General features: G+C 44.7%; 1 protein-coding gene across 1 annotated transcript in view; it reads right to left on the reverse strand.

Annotated features, from left to right (window-relative positions):
* cutlet (chromosome transmission fidelity protein 18 homolog) overlaps positions 1-24406 on the reverse strand; it is a 157997-nt gene extending 133591 nt beyond the window's left edge. The window contains exon 1 of the mRNA XM_022084548.2: positions 24341-24406. The gene's annotated coding sequence lies outside the window, so the exon portion shown is untranslated. The remainder of the gene's footprint in view (positions 1-24340) is intronic.
* Between the last annotated feature and the right edge of the window lie 2620 nt (positions 24407-27026).

Below are 27026 nucleotides of genomic sequence, written 5' to 3' on the forward strand. Positions count from 1 at the left end.
TCGCCTCACTTACACGACTAAAAAGCCTAAAATGTTTGAGTCTGTTAGAGTCTCAGTAAATTGTTGCTGCGCTCGTAAGTTCCACCTTCGAAACTACTGAAAGGATTTCGGTTAAATTTGGTATTACTAACATTATTTTCTTCTTCAGTTTAAATGGGTTCTGTTAGATTTTTACTCTGACATATCCGAGGAAGGTTATTAATTATAAAAACAGATATTTTGTGAAGGGCACTGGTGACTATTAGTTTAACTTAGGAAGCAAATAGAAAAAAAAATGTATTAATGGGGACGATTTCAGTAAGAACCTTTAGAAAATAGTGATGAAAGTTTCATGTGGTTGTGGTTTGCCTGAGATAGTCGCGGTAAACTTCGCCTTTCATCGCCCGGGTGTTCCTGAGATAAATGTTGGTATGCATATGTAATGAAGCTACTCCTTTATTGTGAATTTACGACGTACATCTCTGCCGACCAATTGTCCATTAAGCTCATTTAACGCCGTGGCTTTGCATATGATCGAGTAGAAATAAAACCAAAGACGGAGAGAAGAGGTAAATTCCAAGTCTAGGTTAGGAAATTTTAGAAACTCTTTAACGTTATGAACGGCTGTCATGAAATTTTATTTTGAAAAACTTTTTCGACGAAGCTAGGAATAAATGAATAAATTAATTACAGTTGGCAACAGTGTCAATGGAATAACACAGTGAGTCCAGTTATAAAGTTGAACGAAACTGTCACTTCCTGTCTCCCGACTGGAGCCGTATAATTCGCCGGTAAGTGCCACGAGGTTTGCCCGATACGAGTCGAGCATCGCTACACACAATCCATGAAGTAAACTTTCAGATGTTATAGCAGTTCCTGACGGGAGCAGCGAAGTGACTCTCGCGTTTAACTTTATCAATGAACACTTCTAGAAGGATCTGTTAAGTAATACCACTGCACGGAGCGATCAATGCAGACGTCTTGTGTTCACGCCCCCTGATATATGACCGCGCGGTTAATGAAGTCAGAGTCAGTTGGGTCTAAGGTCAGTTGAAGCAACTCGGAGATGACCCAGCGCTAAGCCAGACCTGAGCGGTGCTTCGCCGAGAGCCCAAGACAGCGGTAGTCTGATATTGGTTTAGGTTTTCCTGTTGTTAGCCTGTCTGGCTCATAAATTATGGTCCACACACCTAATTTTTACTAGCGCGTAGGCCTACGTGCTTATTTGCAGTAGCCCACACAAAAATTAAAGCTTTGCATTTGACGCAGAAGGTCTCTGTCCTTCGGTCCTCAACATCACGCAATTGTTTGATGGTCCGAAGTTCTGTTTTTTTATAAACGGAACAAAAATACCAGATGTACGAGATTTGTCTTGTTTTTAACTTTCATACGCACGCGTTTAATTTATTAATTTTATCAGAAGATGACTGTCTTCTGGGTTGTTGCGCGTCTGTGCCCTGGTGACGAACGACACAGCAAGAACCTCTGAAACGTCGGTACCAAACTACACGTCGCACGTGCTCAAAAGACGGTCATCTTCAAATTCGGCGCAGTGAAAACCTAAAACGTCGGGATTTGGGGGTCTGTCTCCTGCTGGAGCGTCCGATTTACCTACTCAGTTGGCCTCGCCATTAAAGGCTTCGGAGGGGCATGGGCGGTGAAGGGGAGGGGCGGAATCTTCAGGCTATTTGTAAAACTTCATTTTTTGCGTTGTGGAATAGAGGCCGATAATGAAAAGTAGAAGTTTCAAACAGGCCTAAAATAAAGCCGCCAACCGCCTGTTGAGAAATTCTGTTCTATGTAGAGGCTGCAAAACGACTTGGCGGATTTTGATGAAATTTGGTAGCAGTAGTGAACGAGTGAGTGTGTGGCATTTAATGTTAATGAAGTCGGTTCGGGAGACGCTGAGTCACGCGGCTAGCTGCCAGGTGGTCCACGTGATTAATGGCAGCTCCAGTACGCAGTGATTAGCACCTCGCTGCTGAGTCAGCCGTCTGTATTGGTAGGCGTTCTTTACGCGCGTCTCTCACCAACACAGCAAACCCTTGCGTTCGGATATCAGTCGCCACAATCTTCTCAAGTCGCGTGCGTGAAGAATGGGGCAGCAGCGAATTTCGACCATCTCTCTGCGTTCGTGCCATGTCAAGCTGAGAAGCTTAGAGTAACGCAGCCCTTGTTTTTCGTTGTGGGCGTTGGGGGGGGGGGGGTGCTCAAAAGGGTTGAAGTTGTTGTTATGAAACTTAGAGAGATGTGTTTGTCGCACGACTTTTTTCAGAAAGAACTATTTTTTAAACGAAATGAAAGTCAACACGCTGTCACCACACGAAAGAACAAATCACATTCAGAATTTAAGAACTGTACTTAAACCAAACTCTACCTAACTTTTCTAAAGTGTCGTGTCTTCCTCGCTATGACTCGATTTCCAGAGCCTCGTTTCTAAGAACGATGGAATTAGCACAAAGACAAGAAGCATTTTATATTCTAGCTCGCATTTGAGACTTCAGAACGTGACACAAAATGTCAGTCAGAAAACCTGAAAGATATACGAATAATGGGAGGATAATATTAAAATGGGTCTTAAACAAATGAAATCTGAGGCTATGGATTGGATTACTCTGGCTCAGAATGAGGCCCAATCTCAAAGAAAAAAGGCTGAGGATCTATTGGGTAGCTGTGCAACTGTCATCTTCTCGTGGACTGTGCACAATTGATTTACATCGGCGTCATTCTTGTGACCTCTAAAGAGAAGGAATCTGCTTACGAGCACCTGCTGCTTCTGGTTGCTAAACAGAAAATGAAGATTGGCGACGGAGCCAAGGTAACAGAAGCAGTGAGCGACCCGAAACCCGTTTGAGCGGTCGCCCAGGTAGGAGGTCCGTTTACTGCGCTCTCAAGGACCCCGACATTTAACCTGCGAGAAGGGAAATGCGAAATCTATGAACTACAAACCTTTAATAAAACAAACGCAAGTGAAAGGAACCGCACTCCACACGCCCCTACGCAGCCCCGGTTGTATCAACTGCGGCGGTCATTTAAATAAGAGCAGCTTGTGTTCAGTCTGTGGACTATTTAACGACGCTCTATCGTTTGCATTTGTTCGAACAGCTGATTAGATGACGGGATGGTTATATATCGTGAGTTGCAAAGAATGGCTGAGGAAGTGGTCGTGGCCTGTTCCCACTAACAAGTCTAGCGTTAGCCTACAAAGACAGATGACAATCACAAGGAGCCCGAGTTCCAGTCGAGTGCGAACCGGGTGTCTCCCGAATACGAAGCAGCAGACACAGTCATAGAAGATCTCATTCTGGGCAGATTCGAACCCGGTGCCTGAAGAATGTGGGCAGCTAACAGGATCAGTCGGCGAAGCGTAAGACACTGGGGTCCGACTTGAGGAAAAATGGAAGGTTCATTTGATAAACGTCCAGCAGCGGGCGCGACCACCAGACAATTAGTTTCCTTTGGGTGTCTGCTCCCGCCTAATTGAACCGGCTCCGCGTCTCACCGTGTGTGTGTGTGTCCATTAACCTTGCTGTCGATTAACGCCACAACATTCGAATCTCCAAACATTAAACTCTTAATTCATTCAACCGTCTCTGACATTAGATCAGAGCCTGCAGCTTTCACCTTCGCGGCGCACAACAGCAACTTTTGTTTCGCAGCAGCGTTTTTCAGATTTACAAAACTATTCAGATCTGACCACATTGTCACTGCTGGTCTTGCGAGATGTCACGCCATCCGGATTTGTAAAACTTCCAGACAATCACACTGCCTCCATCTTCAGAGTTAAAGCCAATTGCACATGGATGCAGTATATTCCTCCGATGCGTTGGCACGTAAAAGTCCCCAAGGCTTTAAAACCCAGAAGACCAACAAATACCACATTGAAATTCGAACCTTGCACACGCAATTACGTGTAACAATTAATTGCTGTTGCCCAGAACGCCTACGTCACAGCGCGTCCGGTTCTGAATAGCCCTGGCGCCGAGAGCCTCTCTTTCTGTACATTTTTCGTATTGTCACTGTGCACGCTCAAGGTCCTTTGGTTCGAGTCCCAGCCGAAAAGATTAAGCCATACAACGTGTTCGTGATTCTCATCAGCCCGGCATTGTACAAACATGCACCGTATCTGCCGATCTGAGGCGCTGGTGCTATTAGAACTCAATTAAAACGGACAAAGGATCGAGATGGCTCTCGCAATAAAGCTGCAGGTGTCCGCCCACTGCAGGAACTCCGTCCCGAAGACGCACCGCATCGTGGCCACAGGGACGGGCCGACCACTGCTGGCCTCAGACATCCTTACAGTCCCTTTGTCAGAAAGCTTCACGCGTGCTCTTCACTGTTTGTCAAAAGTACGAAGTCAGCTGAGACGCCTGACGCCGTGACGGACGGAGGAACTTCCCGGTGCTCAATATCCGAAAGTTCATTTAGAATCCTGAAAGGGAATCTGCTCAAACCGAGTCCCGCGTTCTCGTCGTTGGATACGCACGACGTCAAAGTAACGGGCGGTCCTACAAGGCGATAATTCTAGAGACGCAGTGAGCAAACCACGGCAAATTATTTGTAAAAGGAAAGAAACTGAGATTATGAAAGGATCTACCAACAAACACTGTCGGATATTTTAAAATTTTATGGATTATCTTCATAATTAATTGCGGAATGTAGGACTTCGTGTAGAAATACAGAAAGCAAATAAAATTAAATGTTTTTAGGTTTTCAAATGAAATCCGCACTACAAGAAGAGTCAAGCAAAGATGCGGGCTCTCAGCTGCGTTATTCAATCTGTAGATTAACAAAAGAGAGGGAGACTGGACGAAATCAAATGCAAAAGAAATCAGAATTATCCAAAATACAAAGATTTCGACTCTGCTGTACGAAGCGCTTAAATGCGACCGAGAGCGATCTACAACGAAAAACTAGTCGTATTTTCAAAATCAGCCGAAAATATTGCATTGCGATGTCAGTTGCCAAGACGAAATCAATGGCAGTGGTCGTGAACGACAACTACGCCGGTGCATACGAAGATGACCGTCTTCTGGGTCTTAGGGCCGTGCAGTCTGGTAGAAGTTTACCAGCGTTTCAGAGGTCCTTGCTGCATCCATCATCAGGGCGGTTATCACAAATACACAACTGATACTGCATGAAGGAACAGCAAACCAAGAAGTTTTGTTTGGATCTCGAACTCTGACCTTGAGGAGAAAGAAAGACGAACATAAACCTCAAATCTCACATGATGTGTAAGAATTTTTCAACATTTTCAAGACAATAATTCTCGTAACTGGATTAAATCATGACGCTCGTGTTCGATAGGCTCTGCTGTACGTTATGACAGAAAGCAAGATCAATCGTCTTCCCTTCTCCATCTCCGGGCGCACCGGGTACGGTCGAGTCTGCACATCGCGAAGTGTGTTTCTGCAGTGAACGCGGCTCGCCGTTGTAAAACGCAGTGTGCCGTATAAAGACGGAAGCGTCCAATAACTTCGGCCGCCAATACTCCCTGCGCTATTGTTTCTAAATAGCGACCGTATAAAACGGCCTGCTTAATGGGGTCTAGTTGGACTGTCTGCTCAGCCTGACACCGAGCGGGCAGGTAGGAAATGAAGCCATCCTCAGCCACGTCCCATTATCCCTATAAAACGCTTTAAAATTTTCGTATCGTCCCTTCAGCTTCCAACAAATTCTTCCTCTGTTCGAAGACAGACGTCCTCTGCGGCCAAGGCGTTCGAGTTATTGTCACAGACGCCGCCAGTTCACGTCCCTCTCTCTGTTTCCGATCGGCGTTGTCACTTCCCGAACAGTCGGATCCAAGTCCACTTGGACACTGGATTCTCCGGATGCCTGCGAACGCGTCAGCTGCTCAGGGTGCAGCTTATTTCGATTACCTCTGCCTGGATTACTGGCCCGAATTTCAGTTAACCACGAGTCTCGGCTACTGACTTCCCGAGTGGCTGATCCATTGGGTGCCTGACTAATCGATTGTTAACTTCGAGTTGAGCATCCGGTTGTGTTAAACTTCCAGACAGATGTTAAGTTCCGTGTAACATTTACTCCGGTAAACACAACTGCAATTTTTAATGTCGCTGTGGGTCAGGTTAACAATATTCCGTCATCCTCAGGCACTGCAACACGACACAGCGGTTTCACATATTTTAAATATCATATTTACATTTGCGCGTCATATTGGACAATGGTGAAGAATTTGTGTCTTCCTACCACATACTTTATTTTCTGTTGTACTTATATAATATACTAATTCAACTCACACACCGTTTCATATACCAATGCTACTTTCAATAGTAAAATATCAACGTTCACGGAAAATGCTTTTATGTGTAAGTTGAAGTGTTATTATTTGTCCAGTAAAACTACGCACTTATCTGAGCAAAGACTACGCACATAACACAAAACAAACAAATGCAGAAATTAATACAGACCGGTATTATCAATGAACACGAGTCACGCCAGTTTAAACACATTCGTGCTTCGCCGCACAAAAATAATACAGATTTAGATATTTTCAAAATAGGGCATGAATAAGAGGCCTTAATCACATGATCGTTTAGGCTTGTAAAACAGAACTGTGTCTGACAAAGCATAAGAAACAGAAAGTAGGCATGTCTACAAATTTTTCGAGAGAAATAATAACTCTCAAAAAAAAAAAGTTTTTAAAAATGTTGTGTGACAGTTTTACAGAAATTGCAATAAACTTAATGTTTTTTGTCGATAACAGTCTACACGTGGCCTACGAGGGCCTGTAGTGTTAGATGTTTATTTGAATTATACTTGCACGCATTAGAAGTATTAGCAATGGCGATCTCACAGTTTTCCCTGTCTCTTCAAATATCCAAGTACAACAGCTGACTGGTCTAATCATTTTGTTGAGTGACTAACCAACGGTACGCGCATCTTCAAAGTTCAACTCCGCTAATACCTAAGCCCGCCAATGGACCATGTACTGAGCCAGTTCAATCCAAAACACACCATCCCCAGTGATTCTGGGACTGGAAACAGCCCCTGTCCACTCCTTCCCCACGTTCGAGCTCCATAAACCTCGACCAAGGGCAAATGCGCTACCTTTGAAGTCATCAGGACGGAGTTTCCAAAAAACAATTCCTACAATGGGCACTGGCGTTGATGGACACGCGTACAAAGGGCCCATTCTTCGTGCGAAATTCTGCCGCGCCGCGCTGCGCCGTGACTAGTGCATTCCGTGCATTCCGAGAGTCACGCTGACGGCCAGACTGTGCCCCGTCAGATCGGAATTTTATTCATTTGAAAATCAATAAGTTCTGCGGGGGAGTTTTGACGGCCGCCTTTTACTGATTCCGCGTCCGCGATCATGACCGTCAGAAACGCAACCTAACCGAATTTCAGAGAGGACTTCGCCTCGGACTCTGCTCCAGTCGTCCTGAAACACGAAAACACGCGTTCTAAGACGCCTTGACGTCAACCCCTTCAGGAAAGTGCGGACTTTTGCTGTCGAGTGAGAGTAGAAGACGCGTAATGAACCAGAACTTCGAGAAACGCAGAGCTTCAGCTGCTATTGACATCGCCTTCTGAAACACTGACAGAAATGTGTTTCGACCTGTGTCTACTTTTATTTGCTTTGCGATGATCAATCCGTGATAATTATTTATTCTTTTTTAATAAACGACCTCATTTTGTACTTTGAGTACGTCTTTAAGAAGGCCGAAGGAAACCAGAAGGGACCGCAATGCAAAGGAACTCACGGGCTTCTAGTCTATGCTGATGTTATTAATTCTCAGGGATAAAAACAGAGAGAGAGAGAGAGGAACACTGCGAGACGCGTAAAGAAAGGAAGCAGTGAGCCATTGACACACGTGCCGCATGTGACACGCCAAAATTTGTTTTAAAGAAACTCGTAACTAAATTAGGCAACGAGCAAAATATTAATTTCCACGTGCATGTGCGTGCTTGAGAGAGGAACGTAGTTCGCGTACATGAAACCGCACACGAACTGGAAACGGACTGACGTTGCGTCCCAAATTTGTTTTCGAATGTTATAGTCACTTCTTTCCATCAGTCCGATTACACGATTTGTAGCGAGCCCGGTGCTGGCTTCCGACTCTTAACAAGGACACATTTTGTTTTCAGTTCATTTCGTAGTCCTAATAATTTCTAGTAAATCGAACAGGACAAAAATTAATTGGATCAAGTCAATGATAATTTTACGGGCCGTGAAGGGAACATAATGATTGCTTTCCTCTGTTCTGTTTGTGTAGTGCACGGGACATAGTCTTTTAAGCAACATTACGAAAGGTATTCGACTTAAATGGAGGGACTTCGAAAAAACCTTTCGTGTCGTCTGCTGAGAATTACCACATCTCTCGTACGTTTGTAGAATATACTAATTACAGATTTCGAGATCAGTAAAAGATTGTAGAAGACGGCAAAGCATTTAGCAAGGGTCCCGAAAGCCTCTAAGACTTCCAAAATAAGAATTCTCCTCACCAGAGAACAGATAATCGAAATTAACTAAAATATAATGTTTTTGAAAGCGAATCCCGTGGACGATATGCATGCAGAACTGTAGTTGAGGAGCCTGAAAAGCAGAGGTCACTTGGTAGACCAAGGCGTAGATAGAAGGATAATATTAAAATTGACAAGGACGCAGAATTTTCGAACCACCAAGCGACTATCAGCTTATATATAAGGCCCGCCCTACATGAAGTTGATTTTTTAAATCCGAATGTCCGTCACCGTGATCACAAAAGGCCATCGTTGATCCAAGGTCTGTTCAGTTATATATCTTTACATCAGGCGTCTCTAAGGTTTTCGACTGTTTTAATATTATCCTCACATCTATTCCCGCGTCGTAAAAGTGTTTCTTCCCCGTTGTAGCTTACCGAACAGAAGTTGTGCGTGCTTTTGTTGATACCTTCGTGGGGAAAGGCAAGACCCACGAACCTGTTGAGTGAATTTAGACGGGAACCCTGCTCAGGCTTTTGTATCGGGAAAAGTATCGGGTTCCCTGCCATGCGTCAAGCCACCCGTAACAAATGTCCTATCAGAAGTGGATGCTATGGGTCAATTTAGTTTAAAACACTCGGAGTTGTTCACAATTTGCAGCAGCGCAGGCGGATAAAGGGCACGGAGCACAGCAGGAAGACGGGAAACTGACCCTTACGGCAGTCTGTGTTATCTGCGAGTTATGGCCGTAGAACCCAACACCACGAAGTGTCTGCTGCTCTCTAATTTAAGAACAAGCTTGGGTGACACGTGGGTGGTCATTTGTTCTGGATAACCACCTCGGCCACGCCTGGGAAAAGTTCATTTGTTTGTTTGTACACTTTGCTAAGCAAATGCTAGTTAATGTCTCGTGTTCTTAGTGCTTATTTGTAAGTTGGTCCCTCACTCAAGCGGAAGAACGAGGATTTGGGGGGGGGGGGGTTGAGGCAGGAAGTAACAGGGGGATGGAGAGAATTGCAGCACGCAGTCCTCAGCGGATACTACGAACTTTATAAAATCAAAGAGGACGATGTGGTGGGAGGGACAATATTTTGGCTACAACAACTTTTGAAACTCTTGGGCGTTTGGGGGATAATACAGTTTCTTAAAATGTTTTTCGAAAATTTGTTTCCAGTAATTCAAGACAGGGGCTTCTGTGAGCACGGTGACGAACACGATTCCACAAACAGGGATACTTTGATCCGGTGAACAGACCTTAAGCGCCATGTTGTTTTTCTGTTTGAGGCATAAATTAATTCAAGATGGGAGTGAAGTACCAAAACTAGATTCTGGGAGGAAGGTTAAGATTGAAAATGGCGACCTACGACAGGCCAGGAATAAATAAATAAATAACTATCCACGTAACTTCTTTGCTTCGAAATACCTGAGCGTTACAAAAAAATTTGGTGTTTTATCCTAACAAAATTTACTCAAAAAAAAAAAGATTCCAGCAGATTGGAACAGGATGTAGCCTCCTCCAAGTCAATTTTGTATTTGATCGACGTGTTCTTTAGTCTCTCGTGCCACCACAAACAGAAACCCAATTGCTTCAGTAAGTTATTAATGTCATAACAATTTGTTACCACTTACTGAGCACCGCGAAGACGGCCATCAGGCTATAAAATGATAACACGCAATCACACGTTCTGCCCACTTAGTGGAGGATCGACAGATATTTGGCGCGCTGTCGACTAATCGCGACGATTCGATCGATACAAACAGAAGACTAACAGTTGTGTCTTTGCGCATGTTGACTGCCGCCTGTGATAGAGAAAGGTAGACGAAGGTAGGTCCGAACAACGTCGAAACAGTGGATCACACGGAGAGGGGTCACCATTTCCCGTAGACTCTCCAGATATCGTAAGAGTTTCTTCCTCAACTGTTAGGTCGCATCTAAAAATATAAACTTTTGTCGTCGTGAGTGTTCGCGGATTTTGTTCGCTCAAAAAGAAACGCGTAAGAAAGGAATGAGGAATGAGGGAGGAAGTGGTCACAGCCTATTTGCTGCGAGATTTGCCTGAAGGAACTGAGGAAACGTTGAGGCCTGCATTTGATAGGAGAGTGCCACAGTAGAGCTCGGTACAATGGCCAGCCTCTCTCTCGCTTTAACCGTTAACTTTTAGGCTGTTTGCTGTCGAGCCAGAACAACCTGGCCACTGTTTATTACGACTCACTCCGGACGACATGCGAGGCACGGTAACTACCACAACGCAGTTCGTGCGACGATAAAAATAAGGAATTTATTGACATCATTCAGCGTCTCTTTTTTTATCGAAAGCTTTAACAAAACCTCTTGCGACAGGCCTACTTTGAGTAAAGGTGCTCGGTGTCATACGACATTTTAATTTTTAAGACGTTAAGTTTCTGAAACTAGGGTTGATTTAAGTGACATGATTTTCCTCAGGGCCCACGTGCGCCACTGTGGTGGGTGAATGGGTGGGTGTGATGGCTAAATCGTCGTGTGACGATAACACAGGCCGGGTCAGAAGTCACGGAATGGGTGTCCTTGAACAGCTGAACATGTCGCCACAGCAACACAGGTGTTGGCAGGCGCGCTGTGTGGTCACTACAGGGGCACCCGAAACACGCGTCACCGAGGGCGTCTGTGTTTAAGCGCCGCACGTCAACATATGTGCAAGTCATAGCCCGTGGATTGGACAAGTGAATTAAATTTACTCTCTATAACGTAACATCAAATTTTTACATATTTTACACTTTTGTAATTGAGGAAATCTGCTTATAGTCCTTGGCACGAGATTCAGGCGAACATTTATCTTCACGCTGAAGCCACTTCTGGTGAACTTTGTGTTAGTTGGTGAAGATCGCTCCACAGGTAAGAGAAAGGCTGCGGTCTGCTGCTTACAAAGATGCAAGTGCTGATACCCGGTGACGAGGTGACACTTCCCTCGGCCGACCGGCCGAGCACCACAGCATTCAGCCGACGAACGAGCCTAACCTACCACGGCCGAGGATCACCGAAGTACCAAAGCAAAACGCGATCCTCAGTCAGCTCCATCCACTCAAGATTCTCACACAACCTGCTTCCCTAAGGTTCATCTCAAAAACTGAATACTCTCTGGTGCTCGTCCAGACGTTTCGGCACCTACAGAACAAAAACCAGCCATCAACACGATTTGAGCCAGTTCCAATCGCCCGCTTTCCTCACAACCTGTTCCCCTAGGATCAATCGAGTCTCTAGTAGAAGATCCCGAAGGTTCAATATCTACGACATCAAAGTGTGGCATTGGACACGTTCCTTAGCCGATTCAATCCACCTTCCATCCTCACAAACCATTTCCCGAAGTTTCAAAATCGAATGTCTTAACTGCCTTCCAAGTAATTTTTTAATATTTGCGAACGACAATTCTGATCAAATTCCTTGTATGTTGCTTCAGAGCTACATGACCAGCCAATCGTAATCTCCTGGGTCTCACAACAACCAGTGACCTCTGACCTGCATAAATCACAGGTTCACCGCTGTTCCTCGCAACTTCACTTCTGTGCCTAATGACTTTGAGAGCCAGTCCGACGTTGACGTCAATTATCGCACCACGCCACTGCTTTCGTGGTTTTCCTCAGTAAAGTACGAACCCCGGACCGAAGCAGTTCCCACAGTTCCAAGTGTTTGAACAAGTGACAAGCGGATTGCGGCGCTATCAGATGAAGTTAATCCTGGCATATCAGCCTGACAGAGCTGTCCCAAGCTATCCGCGTCAGACAAGACGGTCCGGTCGCTCTCAACTTGCGTCTCTGAAACAGCGTGTCTCTTTCGTCTTCAGACGTACGCAGACAACTGCGCTGTATTCCAGATTATAGTACGACACTATCATCCGACTAACCCCTGGTACAGGGCCCTTCTGGAGAACTCTACCCTACCGATTTTATGAAAAGGGAAGTTTCGTCACCGTTTTCAAAACAGCTTCCAACTGGACCCTACACTGTGCCATCAGAAAGTAGTCCACTACCTCACACATTGTTTCCTGAAGAGTTATTTTAATACCGTCGACCCATCTACGCTTAGGTCTCCGAAGCGGCGTCTTCCCTAAACGCACGTGAGCGTCTAAAACCTTTCCTATGCGTTCTTTATACCCCAGATTTTTCATCGTATTTGATCTGATGACCGTAATAATAACATGTGGTGACAAGTACCACGTAAATATTATCCATCCGCCTGCAACTTCCTCGCTCTTACGTCGGAATGTTATCCCTCATCGTCCTCGTGCTCAGACATCCTCATCCTTGTCGCATTAGCTGAAGGTGAAGGACCGAGTTTCAGATCCATATAAAGCAGGCGCTTTACATTGCGGACTGTGAGGACGACGCAGACTTCTTCCTGTGAGGTAAACACAATTTAATAAATGAATTTAGCTGATTCTATTACTTTCTAGAGATGGCTTTCCTCTGGATTATGGCGCTGTGCAGTCCGGTACAAGTTTACCGATGTTTCGGTAGTACCTGCTGCTCCTATCACCAAAGAGCGTCATCGCCCCGATGATTGCGGCAGCAAGACCCTCTGAAAAGTCGACAGACTTGTACTAGATTCTCTTCATTCTCACCGCCGTCAGAACCTCAGATTCCTCTTCGTTTTGACCTGAAGAAAACAGAGTAACGACTCGACATTTTCCAGTCTACCGAAATTCAGCGATCACTGGAGGTCGCAGGACACGGAGGCCGACAGAAACAATTGACCCACGTCAAAGAACAAAAGAGAAAAACTTGAGCCTCGGCAACTGAGGGAAGAGGACATGGCAGCCAGCGCCACGCTTTGGTCGATGCCATCGCGTTCGTGTTCTCGTTGTTCGTCGTTTTCCTCGTTCCGCCCACAGCCGTCGTGTCCAGTGTGGGCCATCGCAGAGCAAGCAAGAATCTGGTCTGGGTGGGCGGAGAAATTAGAAACAAGACCAGAGGTAATACAGCTCGGTCGCCAGATCCTCGTTTGTGGAACGTGTGAAGACTGCAGGTGTCAAGTTGAGGACGGACAGACTGACATGCCGTGAAGGGGGACAGGCTGATGGTTTTTTTGTTTGTGGGTGGGCCTGGATAAAGTCGCGATTCCCACGCTACAGAACAGTAGTCAAGGTTAGCTCGGGAGTTTTCTCAGGCACGAAAACTCAAGCATCAGCATTATTAGGACACGTATTGCAATGCTCGGGACTTAATTCTAACTTAATGGAAGAACTGGACAGAATGTGGTACAAAAGTTCCAATGGCGTTCTTTATGCCATGCATTGCTTAACGCCGTCTCTTCAAACTAATGCAAAAAATTGTAATTAATACGAAATGTGATCTCTCACTTACTGCCATTACTATAATAGTTGCATGTACTCACATATTTTGTCGTATTAATTTCTAGAGGGGACACATTTTCAGACGCATTTACGGATATGCAATAATAAATCGTTTTATTTTTCTGGGTATTGGCATCATATATTCTAGTACGTAGATGCCAGCGTTTCGGAGAAAAATACTATCACCATCTTCAAGTCCTAGGTGAAGACGTTGTCATCCACCGAGAAGTCTGCACGACGCCAAAACCCAGAACATCGCCCTCGCTGTCATGGAAACGTCAAACGTCAAGCTACAATTAATTGTTCCTAGAGATGATTAATTAATTTCGATAAAATGAACAGATTTTCTACTAAGACAAAATAACGATTCAGTGACAGATTACAGCACGAATAGTTTGTATGATCACTAATAGATGACACCACGGTTGATGACGTCGACAGTGTTCCGATGGATATGATATCAAATAGGGTAATTGCGTTTTGGCGGAGGATCAGCCACCCAACTGAAGACTTTCAGCATCCGACATCCTCATCACGCCAAGAAACTTTGAGTGGTTTCCAAGCCATCATTTTCAAAAACAAAATGCCCGAATATAAGATGCAAGCTTTTGAAGGCAACAAATCACACAGACCGACATAAATTAGAATATCTTTGGTATGATGCACACTTTAATGTCTGTAGTTGAATCATAGGACAGACAATAAGTTCTGTAGCAGAAACGCTCTTCATTCGGGGCCCTAGAAGTATCCTTTCACAAATGACCAGTCCTGTAATGCGTCTGAAATATTGAAATTCCTGACGTGAAACAAATAGCCGTTGGTTCGATTCCTGCCAGTGGCTTGTGCATTATCTCTCCGCCGTCACAGCGCTCAGAACAGCTCCGTTGTCTAACAGAAGGCACTGGGGCTTCCTCTCTAGTGGAAAATACCGCTCACGTGTTGTCATCGTGGCGGTTGGATTTCCATTGCGATCCAACAAATTTTCAAGCGCAGTTTTCATCTGACGTCGATCCACTGGCGTTCTTATTCATGGTCAGATCTGCAAATGACTTCATCGCTTTTCGACAGAAATCACAAAATACATCGATAGTATAAGTGAACCTGTTTGGGTTAGACAGACAGACAGACCCTTGAGGGTACAGGACGAGGGGGCGCCCTGTAGTCACCGGGGGGCAAGTTTCGAATCAAAATGTTGATTTGTATCTTATAATAGATTGAACTAATCTAATAAACCACATGGGGCGGCTACAAAGTGGTTCTTATCGCCCCTGCTGTGACGCTACCATCGTGATATCCGACTCAGACTTCCGGAAAATTAGGACAGGTTAACAAGGACTCCGCTTCGAAATCGACAGACACTTCTTGAGAGGCAAATGGAATCCTCAGGTGAGAGTCTTCAACCCCTCGGCCTCAGCGGAGCGGTGCGAAGATGTGGATGATCGGTGGCGTTTCGACCCACCCAGGGCCCTTACCGGGAATTGAAGCCCACACGATCAGTTCGTGGTAAACTAAACTCGACAGAAAATGACTACATTCTTCATTTTAATCACAGCCCAAAAGAATCCAAAGAGGCTGAACCAAGAAATACGTGGACATGTTTCTCGTTGTGATTTTGCCCGCTAGTGTATAATCGAGCGATATTTCATTTCGTCTAACACAAAAGAGAACAAGACCCCCCTCCGGGGGGGGGGGGGGGGGGAAGGGGCACGGCTGTGGAGAAAGATGTATGGTGAGATGAGGCGTTTAAAATTTTCCACAATTTCTTCACTTTCAAAGTCGAAATGCCATATCGAATTTTCGCTGAAGGCTGTCGATTGTCACTGTGAAATCCTTTAACCAGTTCATTGTTATATATCACTCCGCGCTATTGTTGCCAACTGAGGCACATTATCTATCATGCGGGACATTCGACTATAAATGGCGAAGAAGAAGGAACTGAACACAATCGTCGTAGGCCGTGAAAGTGCGGAACACCTGCTGGAACTGCAGGGAGGAACTCCACAGGCCGGAGCGAGGGTGAATCATTCATTCTTCGAGGCGTAAGCAAGCTCAAAGCAGAGGCGTCTCTGTTATTAGGCAGCGTAAATAACGCGCATGTTCTGACTCTTCAACTCGCTCGTGAAATTAATGGCGCTGCTCTTACAAACTGATTAAAAATAAGCTGCTGGATTTGGCTTATTTGCCGGCAGATGAAAACAGCTTTCCACAAATTGCTAATTTTCCAACTACGTCTCGATTTCTTTCGATTATCGACGGTAATCCGAAAATGCTTAATTCTCGTAACAACATGGCTTCCTCGTCCAGATACCCTATTAAAATGCCACGGTTGACTTCTTCCTTCGTATGGACTCGTGCATCTTTGCTCTTACATTTACAGATTACTTCCATAATTAAAGCTGCCCCAGCCTCCAGCACGAGATAGGTGGGCTGGTCTCTGACACACACGTGACAAGTCCTTCAACAAAAAAACCTTGGTCCCGGTGCAGGACTTTCCTGGGACTGGTGATTAGCGCCGGGTTCCAGGCCTTAAACACCGACACTCATTGTCTGTTAAATAATCATGTTTCACTGCCCTGAGAAAGAGTGGAAAAGCAACTGTGAGGGTACGAACTAGGGTCCGCCACTAACTGCTTTTGGTATCAACGGCGCTGAACCAACGGATTCTGCTTCGAGAGAGTGGGTCAGTTTATCCTAAAACAACAGAAAACAGCTCGCATTTGTAACGCAAACTATGAAATAAATATTTGCTAACCACAAAAGATCACTTAGTGTGGATTGTCCCTTCCCTCTGCACTCAGGTTCAGGGTCGCATCGCGGGGGGGGGGGGGGGGGGAATTCGAGATACAGGCCGCGCGCTAAAGATTTCCCGTCTCTTGAGTAAAATCCTTAAATTTAAGATATATATATATATCTTTTCATCAGACAAGTTTTAGTGGGCTCAAATAAAGGAAAACGAGATGAACGGGGAATAGACACGCGACGTGGCACAGCTGAGAAATGCATGAAAAGTTCAGTTGGCAAACTTACAGAGGACTTCACTTGTGAAACCAGCCGTAGAGAGAGTATAATACTAAAATGTTTCTTAAGAGAAGTTCGTGTGGGGGGGGGGGGGGGGAGGCTGTACGTAAGTGACTTAGCAGAGGGACCAGTGGCTGCCTCCCGAGGGTACGGTCATGAAACGTCAGGTTCCATAAGAGGAGGACAATTCGTTAAAACGTGATCGACTATTGGCATTTGTTCCATGCTTAGTGGTTGGCGATTTCGTCGGTGCGGATGACAGCACAAGCCTAACCCGTCTGCCCGGTGGAAACAAGGCAGCAGTGTCGCCAACTGCTGCGAGTGTGGGCTGACAGTGACTCACGATAACATCAGCGCGGCAACTCAACGGCGTATCAAGTTACAATGCGCTCGGCCCCCCGCACTTTGAGCCCCTGGGCCGAACACAAGATTTCTAGACCTCGGTAATTTATCCGCTAGATGCAGAAGACTGAATGAGAACCACTGATTCATGGAGTCAAGACGGCAAGCCCACGGAGCTGCTCTGAATCGACGTCAGTGAAGCGAAAACTGCTGGATTATAGGTAAATTGTGCAATGAATCCCCGTTAACATCTCCTAATTCAATCGCTACAAGAGGTCGAAACGTTTCGGCAGTTCTCGGGGGTAAACCATTGAACGAATAAGAACTAGGTCTTCAGCTAACGAATAAATTCTGGTAGCGGGACTCAGAATGCTAACGCCGCGGCCCACCACTGGACAAGGTCTTATGCCAGTTCTATCCATCCGTTTCTGTAGCATTCGTCATAAAGTTCTCTCCTCTGCTTTTCGGACATCAGTACGTAACGCATTGCGTGCGGCGTGTCATAAAACCGGCCGAGGGCGAGTAAGCACGCACTTCTCTCCGCCTGTCCATCCAGTGCGCTCTCAACAAGATCTGACTTAAGGCCAGCGACGGACAGGACGCGTCTCCTGAAGGTGGTTCTTTTTCGACGTCACAAAAATGGTTCTGACGTCACAATCACACCTTCTCGCTACAAAGGCTGAGTTACCTCGGCGCCGGTTTCGACGTTGTGACGAAGGGAAGAACCACTGCACGTAGTTTGGAGGAGATGAACTACCGAAGCGTACAGTGGAGTAATTTCTGCGGCTGTGGTTAGGTAAAGTTCGCAGCAGTTGGATTCGAATTCAACTGCTGGACGCGTCATAAGGATAATATTAAAATAAAAGTTACTGAAACAGATTGTGAGAATGGGAGTGGCTAGAACTGGCTCAGGACCCCGTGCTTTGCAAATCGTGGCGCTGAACATTCCGCTACACTTAATTCTTTGTTAATAGTTTATTTAACGATTATATTAAATAACGAATTGGAAAGGAAGGGGTTGCGGCGTAATTTAAGGCACTTTCCGGCATTTTCATAGAGAGACTGAGGAAAACCACGAATAAACTCAATCGGGATAGCCGGTCTCTGGGCCGAGATTTGAACCCGAGAAAATAAAGGAGTGCTAACTGCTCGACGCGCTTAAGTGAGTCGCTGTTCTTGTCGTTTGGCTTCCATCTTTCAGGATTACGCTTGCCTTCATCACAATCCTCGACACGGTGTTACCAAAGATCCAGCAAATTCGCCACAAATTGTCATTAGATCTTCTCCCGCCGCTGTTTTCTAATATCGCCTTCTCGCGAGCCTTCTTATTGCTAATGTTCGTCCCGCTTCCAGACGCAGCTTCTGTTCCTGCTCCGTAGTCGTGCTGTAAGACCGACCCATCTCAGCCTCGTTCAGTGCCGAGGTAATTTCCTCGAGAAAGCAGCCATTGTTTCTTTGACCGCGAACGGACCGCTCATTGTTCCCACAGAGTATTTTAATGATGACATTTTGTCGCCTGTTCTCGCGTTGAAGTCTCTCGGCGGGGGGCCAGACACGACATCTCCCGGTCTCCCAGCGAGCCAACAACTCTTCTCGTCTTCAAGGATTTCCTCAGCCCCTCCAGGTAACAGGTCAATCCACCTCTGCAGACATAAGTTCAAGATCGTTGTATAGAGGACGCAACCACACGTTCCTTTCGGTCTTCTGAAAAGAGAATTTTCTTGAAACACACTTAAGACGGTGACGAAGTATGACGTTGCGTTCAGAACCAATCACGAGTACAATTTTAATTAAACTCTTTGTCTGAACACGTAAAGATTCGCAAAATGTAAAATACTGTACCACCCTGAAGTCATTCAAAATGCTGCACCAAGTGGTCATCCTGATTTACGCAGAATGAGTGGACCCTACTGCCGTGATTTATAAACTCGAAATGCCATATTCGATCGGCCGCGATGTTTCTGAACGCAGAACACACGCGCACACGAAGTTGCTGTTGTGAATGAAGCTGGTTCCTCCTCGAGGGACCGATCGGAACATTCCGATGTCGCACGGCAGGAACGCGACAATCCGCCGAGAGTGATTTACCTACCGGCCGTTCCCAGTCGGCGGGAGACCGACGAACAACAATGCCTCCGCACGAAACACAACAATTAATAAGGAATTTAAAATGTCACGTTATCAGAACTGGAAGAATACACGAGGGAGTTTCAAGTAAGGATAAATTTGTTTTCATTTTAGAAATGTGCTCATGTAACAAAATTTTGAATACCGATACGTGCCTCATTATGAAACAAGCATTAATGACGAGGGCATATTCTAATTGCATTAACATCAATAACTGGCCTATGAGCGCAAAATAACTGAGGGGCCACAGAGACAAACCATCACGAACAGCACATCCGTCGCCCAACTCACCACAGGCGCAAGATTAATTGTTGTAGTTGTGAAGATGGAAAAGTCTAGATTTTGCAGGAAGCTCAGTTAATAAGCAGACTCTGAGTACATCATTTTTGGTTAAGATAAGGGTTTGTAATGCCGCGAGTGTAATTGGTAATTGTCCACACGATCTTCGATGAAATATAATTAATTTATCAGAACTGCCTTGGCCAAAATAAATTTTTCTGAATCCGGATCCTCCGGAACAGGAACCAGGAATCCTAACCACTCTGCCGCGACGATCGTCGAGGAGATCAGGAAGGAGGCGACTCTTATGAGTCCGAAAGACGTTCGTCCCGATGCAGTGCACCAGTTCCTTACAAAATGGCCGGTAAACAGCTGAGCGATGACGTGAGTGGCATGGAGCCGCCATTAGAGAGAGGGGTTATGACCCCTGACCCCTCTTCAGTCCCGCCTGACGCTTTGTTTCGCCTTGCGAGCAACAGTGGTACACGTGCTCACTCCTTAGGGCCTCGTTTATTTTCGCTAATAAAGAAACTCCTGTCCACGTAAGTTGTCCGTTTGTCGACCACTCATCGGCCTGCAAGGTTTTCAAAGTGTGTCGGCATTCGGAGACCATCGCATGGTCTAGTCACATCAGGTCGTTACACTGCCTACGAAAACGGATCTGAACAACGCCACTTCTATTCTGGCGCTGCCTTGATGTAACTGAGGAGGAAAATAATGAAGCCAATCGACAAAGTTTATCTGATCCTAAAACAACTCTGTCGAACTACAAAATGCATGCGTCGTGTGGCAAGACGACAAGACTCGCTAGAAGTAGTGAAGACACGAAATTAATTTCTCACGTCCTAAATTGTCGATAATCTGAAACAAGGGTTCCGTTTATGGCATAACAATTTCTATCAGTAAGCAGGGACGACCTCCAATGGCACGTCACGTTCTGTCAAAAGATTAAATTGCAACACTCCTTTAATTCCAGGCCTGGTTACTACTTCGTTTTCAGAGATAATAGGCCTACATCAGAACATATTTCTGTATTGGGTTCATTGTATGTTTTCTGCGTCATTCTAAATTCAGAAGTACAAAGTTCCGTTATGATGTAATTTACTGATATTTACAAAATTGCGTGTGTTAAGCAACAGAAAACCGAATATTGCTACGTGAAAGCAAACGTGCCTTGAATATTTGCAGGTTTTACTAGCTCGGCCGTATGCAAAAACTTCTTGGTTACGCTGAAATTAAGGAACTCATTGTACACACTGAAACAAGGCTTCTGTTGTCGGTTTTATGACATGAAGACCTATTATTATTATTATTATTATTATTCCATCTATTCACCACTTTATAGGGTACGTACTTCCATGTACCCGAGACAAACCTTGCCTCTGAAGTATATACTGCAACAGTTTCTTAAATACATTTTGGTTTATTATTAGAATTATTTTGTTAATATGGCTTTACTTCTAACTGAATTACAAAAAGAGAACAGTTTTAGATGCAGGCATTTAACAGCCCCCCAATGAACGAAAACTGAATAGTAAAGTACCTTTCGGTTTAAAATGAACAGTTAATAAATACCTCGGAAATGTGTGTATAGTTCAAAATTTTCACGTTCTTTTTCTAAGAAGCGCGAAAAAAGTTGTTTCGGCTTCATCAAGTTCATTCACCATAAAAATGAAAGCCAAGACGGAGCACAGTTTTTTGTTACTCCCCGTTCCTTCTTACTTGCACGTGAGCGTACGTACGACTTGCTACAAAATTTGAAATAATTACGTTTTTCAAAGGAGAATAAGCGTTTGTTCGCTAATATAATATCATATTCTCACATTGTGATTGGTAACAAAAAAACACGCAAACAAACGAAACAAGGATACGGAAGTGTCAGAACGCTCTCTCCTGGCTCAGAATTCAAAGCACGTGTGAGTTTTGTTTGTCTCTTACGAACGGTCCAATCTTTCCCTTACAAAAACCGACTGCAGCAACACACATCGTGCCAGGATCTCACATTCCACAATGACAGCGACGCTCCATTGTGCTTTTGTCCCGGTGGAAATTTTCACCTCGTTCATCAGTAACGCTGCCCGGTTTTTCAGGAAAGGGGTCCAGATTTGCATCTGTTGAAAGTGGAGTCTGCGGGACAACAGGCATTCCAAAGTCTATATTTACGGAAATCATCTTCCTTTTCCCAAAAGCCACGGATTTAAAAGTTTTCCATTCGAAACATCTATGATCCCAAAGTTTTATAATTTACGCTAGAACACAGACACCACATTCTTTGAGTTATGAGTCACTCGGTTTTTTTAAGATTTTGACTTTACGGAGCTAAGACCATCAAATTCTTTTATATTCAGGATGTTCATTACATTTTTATTGAGTAAATTTTACATGCAAAAGAAGGGAAAGGACGAGCTGAGGACGCACTAATGTCGTACGCTTAACACTGAACCGAGTTCTCCTCTTACTGGCCAGTCCTTAACAACAACAACGCGCTGTTGGTGACGATGTTCTGTTTCCCGGCCATCCCATAAAGACAGGAAACAGCAGGCTCGCTGCGTCCACCGGCATTCCGAGGAACCGCGAGACGTTGCCGAAGTCGCAACGGAACTGAGACCGCCGTTTGCCTGCGTTCAGAGGCGTCTGTGGGGCACGCCCTTGCAGGTAAAGTCGCCACAAGCCAAAAGGCATCTAGTTTCCGTCGTGTAGCAAAGACGCATTTAACTTATTTTGAACGAAGAAATGGATGTCAATATTCGCTTCTCCGTCCAAACGCCAGTTCATTTCTGTCTACGTACACACAAAGGGGTTACCGCATACCATCGTCCGATCTACCTTGCTAGATCCTCGTTCATTCAACCACATTGCGCAGCCTTGATCTCAGAAGTTGTGCTCGGTGCTCCTGCAGATTTGAGCCGCGTAGAAGATCATTAAGCTCACTTTGCTCAATTAGGCGTGGCTCTTGGCAACTCTGTGGAATGTAACTTGAATCACAAGATGGTGACGGGTCTTAACACAGTCCTCTACTTCTTCATCGACACGAGACGTTTTATTACCTTCAGCTGCTGATATACAGAAGTAGGAAGGTCTCCCTGTGTCTTTGGCTTCGTCACTAAAGACCTCTTTGCATTTCATGTTTCACTTTTGTTGCCTCTAGAGAACCCAGAAATTCTCGGAGGACAGAAAAAGCGGTCCTGAAGATGGATGGATTTTTCGCGTCTTGTCATGGGAACGGCAGACTCCGCGCTTCATCACTTACACGCCTCGACGCTCAACTTACATGCGATGAACAAAATTATGACCATCTCCCTAATATAAACAAAAATAAAGGCGTGTCCAAGATGGCTTTCCTTTCCTTTACCGAATCAATTAGTTTTCGTATATAAAATGACCTGCAACATACACGCGGTGCCCAAACGTTGTCTTAACCTGCAAAATTGCAATAAAAGTAAAGACTGCAGCCGATGTAGACGAAGCGATGTTGCTGTGAATGTTCATAAACGAATAACAGTTCATTTCAAGAAATCATGTGCTTGACAGCATCCAATCAAGGCAAATTACAGCCACATACTTCAGAGAGCAAATAAAATAATATATAATATATGAGGTAAAATGTAAAGATATAATAGTCGATAAAAATAGAAAGCAATTGGTAAAATGTGCAATGCAAATCGTTAGTACAAGCTTTGTTATGGGGCTGAAATATCTGTAAGCAAAATGAAAGCCTTTTTAAAAAACGTCAGTGCCCTCGCAAATATCAGTGACAGCAGAGAAAGTCTAGCGGAAGGATTGACCTTGAAATTGTGACATAATCGCTAATTATCCTAATAGGTATCTGAGTGCTGACCGAATGACTGAATTCCATTCAATTCTTTATTATTAGTGAGGATCAATTTCCTAAGCAGACCTAAAACGCGAAAATATTAAGAGATTTTGATGCAAACATGAAGAAGGAAGACGTCTTGAAACCAACAAATGGCAATAAGATTTTACTCGAAACTAGTTCTGACACTGGGGTTAATGAGCCTTGACAAAGAATCTACTTGTGGAAAGTTTGATGTTCCCGCATTGCAAATCATAATAGAAAACTAACAGACGCACGCACGTTCAGAATGATGATGGGACAGTTGACGACAATCAAGCGCACTTGCAGTCCGATCTGGCCTCAGGTGGGAATAATGACCCAGGTTTGCGCTGCATTTGACCACTCAGAGGGTCTGACTGTGGTACTGACCGCTATTCGGAGTTTGCAAAACTTTGGCATTTGAAGGAACAGTCTAGAAGTTTGACATACAGAGTCGCAAGGACTTTTATTTTCCGGAAGCATCTTATTTTACCAAAACATCTCTCAGTCAGCTTTGACCACTGGTGCATTAAAAGGTTAAATTGAAATGAAGATAAAAATAGAATATTAGCTGCCAATTCAATCGCATTTTAAGTGCTACATATAACAATTAAGATACGAAATTAAAACAGTGAAATATTCAACCTCTCATCAAGAGCTCAATGTACTCTGATTCCCGGACAAGGTAATGTCGTCACGTCTTCTGTGTGCAACAGCTAAATAAATGCAGCGGATGGCAATTGCACCCGAAATATAAAAAGTATGAAAGTTCATGGGTGTTCTTATCTCGAACACGAATAATACGACGTGAGTTTTTTGTACGATATGAACTAACCGCGTGAGCTACACGCACATTTAAGAGGTTGTAGAGGCACCACAAATGTTTCGCTTGCCTTTCGCGACCTTGTTCTGAAATACCAGTGCCGTAATTTGGAAGCAGGTAAGTACGAGAGCAATGTCGTAACTATTTTAACAACGGAGGGTGTGTGAAAATTTAGTTACTTACGCAAAGACGGTCTGTCTTGATGTAAACTGGCCGCGAGCTGTCCTGAAACTGCGTGTCGCTCAAACAGACGCACTAACATGGACTAAATAGCCTTTGTGTGTTTTCATTACAACGTCGTAGATGGGGCTCGTGACTTCCAAACAGGTTTAATTGATTCCAATGCCTGTCAAACTAGTGGTATAAATGTCAAATTGTTCAAGTGTTCGTATATTTTTCATTTTGGTAGGCACTTGTAATATCGTCATTGATACTCATGGATTTGATCTCATGAATCCAAACGATGCATGAGATTAAAATCCGAAAAAGTTTTGAAGCTTTCGTAGAGATGGATAATTATTGATGACATCAAAAGGACTTTGACAGCATTAGATGTTAAGTTAAAATTTCAGCCAAGAACAGTCTAAGTCATCACGAGAATGAATCAGCATAAGACATGGTTTAGCGACTGATTATCATGGACAGAATGAAGCGTGTTAAATTTCGATGATTGCTGAAGACATAGTATGGACAGCGTAAGACGCAACGCTACTAGAACTTTCAGGAAAAAATAGAGGGGTATCTGAAAGAAAGGAATTCATTTCTGTACATACTTCCAAGAAACGTGATAAAATGTACTGTAGTAATTACTGAGTAGCATGTCAGTGTCAACGACTGCGCAAAAACCTTATCCAGTATTCTTGTGTCAAGGTTAACGCCATTCGTACAGGTAATTACTGGGGAGAATTGGTGTGGGCTCCGACGTAATCGACCAGCAAATGATAAGATATTCTGCATTCATCAGATGCTGGAGAAAAATGGATTTGCTGCAATGCGTAGACTTCAATTCACTTCCGAGGGAAGCAATCTTACGGAACTCTGTGTTGGCCTGCACATGAACGTAGTTAAGCCTTGCAAAACAAACCTACAGAAAAGTCTGAGGCTGCATATGAAACACCCGTCTCGAGCGTTTCGTGTTAGGATTCGTCTGAAACTACGAGACACTACCATCGCTGTCATTCAACTTTACTTTAGAATATGTTTTCCATCATCGCCCTATTGACGGGGGAGGCAGATGTCTCTGAAACGGCGGCAAATTTCCACCAGACCACACACCACAGCAACCAGAAGAGAGCCATCTTCGGACTCACCGCCGTGAGGACCAGAAATATCACTTGTGAACAAATATTTTTTTTAATGGAAATCGTCATGGGCGAGGAATTATGGTCTGCTGAAACACGTCGCACGGGAACATTTTGTGAAGAGGCGAATCGTCGGAGTGTAACAAAGGCCGCTGTTGCCCGCATCTCACTTATTGACACAGACCTTGAAGAATCCACGAGAAAGCGCGGCCTCCAATTAAGATGTCATCTCCATGTGTGCGCCTCGGCAGACCCACCTAGCGTTCCTGAGCCAAAACACAGAACAACAAACGCACATTGTTCACGGATGTGTGAGTCATGGGTGACACCCCTACCGGGCGCCATGTTGGTTCGGAACTTGGCGGTGTCCAATAGCGCGACGTCTGTCCCGAGTTTCATGAAAATACATCAAGTGACTCGAAGCTAACAGTGAACGAGGCCCACTCGTTATTTTGTGTGGGTCTGCAACTTGGTTCCTCATCCCCAAGAGATGGGCAGAAGTGTAGAAAGACGAATCATGTAATAAGAAAATTTAGAATTTTCCCTCCTTTCGAAACATTATTAGAGTGATCAAAGAATGAGATGAATGGGTATGTAGCACGCATGGGACAGCTGAGATATGTATTGGCCTACGGAATTCTAGTCGGATAAAGAATAGCTGAGATACTTCAGGGACATGGGCATAATATTATGATGGATGTTATTAAAATGTGACTGGATAGATCTGCCTCAGGATAGGGTCCAGCGTCTGTCTCTTGGACACGGTAATGAAATCTAGAATTTCGTAAGAGGTCGGGAACTTCTTTATCATCTAACCAATCAGCCAATAAAAATTGTTTACGAAGAAGTGAGAAGTCTGTGCTGGTAAATCGCACGTTGCAATAACAAAAGAAAACAGTTCTGTTGCAATTCGTTTTACAGCGCGGTACACAGTTAGCTCACATTCTGAGGCGCCCTGCTCAAGCCCGGAGCCTTCACACGGACTCTCCCCGCCGTTCATAATGATCCCGTTTATTGAAACGAAAAGAATTGTCTTCATTTCATGACACTGTTTCAGGCAGTTCTACCAACGGCGTGGGAAACAAGGACGCAACCCGCTCTACGTACCGTATGCACTCATCTCTGGGGGTAGACGGCGGTAGGGGGATGGAGAAAATTACATAATGAGGGGCTGCGTCTTTGTCGATACATCGTCCGATCAAACGGGGAAGGGTGGGACGCGCGGAAGACGTAGGTTGCAAGTAACAAACAAACAAACAAACAACATTTTGCTACGAGGGAACACTTTGGACACCTGGGCGCTGGCACCGGAACAATATTAAAATGCAACTGAGAGAAATAAGTCGATATCATGAAGATTTGGACGCACGGGACAGCAAAACTTATTCCGTCGTTTCAGCTGAACGGGAGTCGAGAAAGTTCGAACATCAGGCGGGCAGGCGCTTGGTTATCGAGCAAGTCTCGAAAAAAGATGCAGGAGGGACGAAGCCTGCAATCTCAAATTCTGTCCGGATGAAATAGACCACGGCTGATCACTTTGCGGGGGGCCCATGTCGGAATGCGCGCGA

Source organism: Zootermopsis nevadensis, unplaced genomic scaffold (assembly GCF_977971745.1).
Source record: "Zootermopsis nevadensis isolate Lab colony 2312 unplaced genomic scaffold, Znev_1.0 Znev_ptg000030l, whole genome shotgun sequence".
Classification (NCBI taxonomy): domain Eukaryota; kingdom Metazoa; phylum Arthropoda; class Insecta; order Blattodea; family Termopsidae; genus Zootermopsis; species Zootermopsis nevadensis.